Below are 1,424 nucleotides of genomic sequence, written 5' to 3'. Positions count from 1 at the left end.
TGGACAAATGGGATTGCATGAAGTTGCAGAGCTTTTGCACGGCAAAGGACATAGCTAGCAAGATCAATAGAAAGCCCACGGAATGGGAGAAGATCTTTACTAGCCATACAACGGACAAGGGTTTCATATCTAAAATGTAACTGGAACTCAAAAAATTTAATCCCCCAACAACAAATCTTCAATGATCTTTTGTTTTTAATTTGGCAGTTTGTGAACTGGCCAGGGTGCAGTGTATACGAACTATTATTTCTTTTTAAGAATTTGAGGATCAAATTTAGCCCAGGGCAACAGAATGCAGCCCAGAATACTGCCTTACCTAGAGGAATGACTGAAGGAAATCTGCCATCAGCAAATTCCCCACACATTCCCAAACAGAGGGAAGAGTCTAGAAATGTATTTGAAACACCCTACATTTGCTCCAGTGGGTAGATGGCAAAACTGGAGATCACTTCGTGTTACAGTTTTCTCCTTAACAAATGCTTTAGTTTTCTTATCATTTAACTTCTGTTAAAAACTCTACATGAACTGAATACCAGATACTCACTAGCCTGAAGTCTGTGGATCATAGTTAGAAGAAAGCCTAAGCAGGAAATAAATCAAATACACACAAAACAAAGCAAAACCAAACAAATAAACCCGGAACTGGTGCTGCGGTTCAAGTGCTAGAGCATTGGCCTTGAGCAAAAATGTTTTGGTAGGCGCTGAGAATGTGGCTTAGTGGTAGAATGCTCGCCTACCATGCATGAAGACCTGGTTTCGATTCCTCAGTACAACATAAACAGAAAAGGCTGGAGGTGATGCTCTGACTCCAGTGGTAGAGGGCTAGCCTTGAGAAAAAGAAGCTAAGAGATTGTGTCCAAGCCCTGAGTTCAAGTCCCAAACTCAAAAAAGAAATGCTTTCGGAGAGGACCTAGTCTCTGAGTTCAAGCCCAAAGACCAGCATGAAAAAAAGACAAAAAACTCATTTCTACATAAACAAGATATCTATGTCCTAGGGTGCAAAATAATATTGCAGCAGCTCACAACTATCTAACATTATTATTAACAGGTTTTGTGAATTATTTTTCCTTCTTTAATAGAGTCAGGCTTCCAGTCATTTTCTCTCTCTCCATTGTCAAGAAATTGGGGAAAGGTTGAGCTACAGAGACTAAATTCCAGACAATTGTAGATGAAAGTTGAGGACTCTTTTTCTTCTACACAATCACACCTTTCAGGGAAAATTTGGTAGAATTGGAAAAAAAAATAATAACAACCAAATGAAAAGCTAAGTTCTTACATTCTCTTACTTCAGATCAATCATAATGTAGATTTTCTACACTGAGAAAGGTATGAAAAAAGAGGCAATCATCTCTGTGACATCACTTAAACCAGCATTGTCATTTCTAAGAGAAATAGTCCATCTATTCTCCATTGCAAGCACTATA

The sequence above is a fragment of the Dipodomys spectabilis genome, unplaced genomic scaffold, assembly GCF_019054845.1.
Source record: "Dipodomys spectabilis isolate Male_0828 unplaced genomic scaffold, ASM1905484v1 ptg000320l, whole genome shotgun sequence".
NCBI lineage: Eukaryota > Metazoa > Chordata > Mammalia > Rodentia > Heteromyidae > Dipodomys > Dipodomys spectabilis.
The sequence above is the reverse complement of the archived record's forward strand: the minus strand, read 5'-3'. Positions refer to the sequence as shown.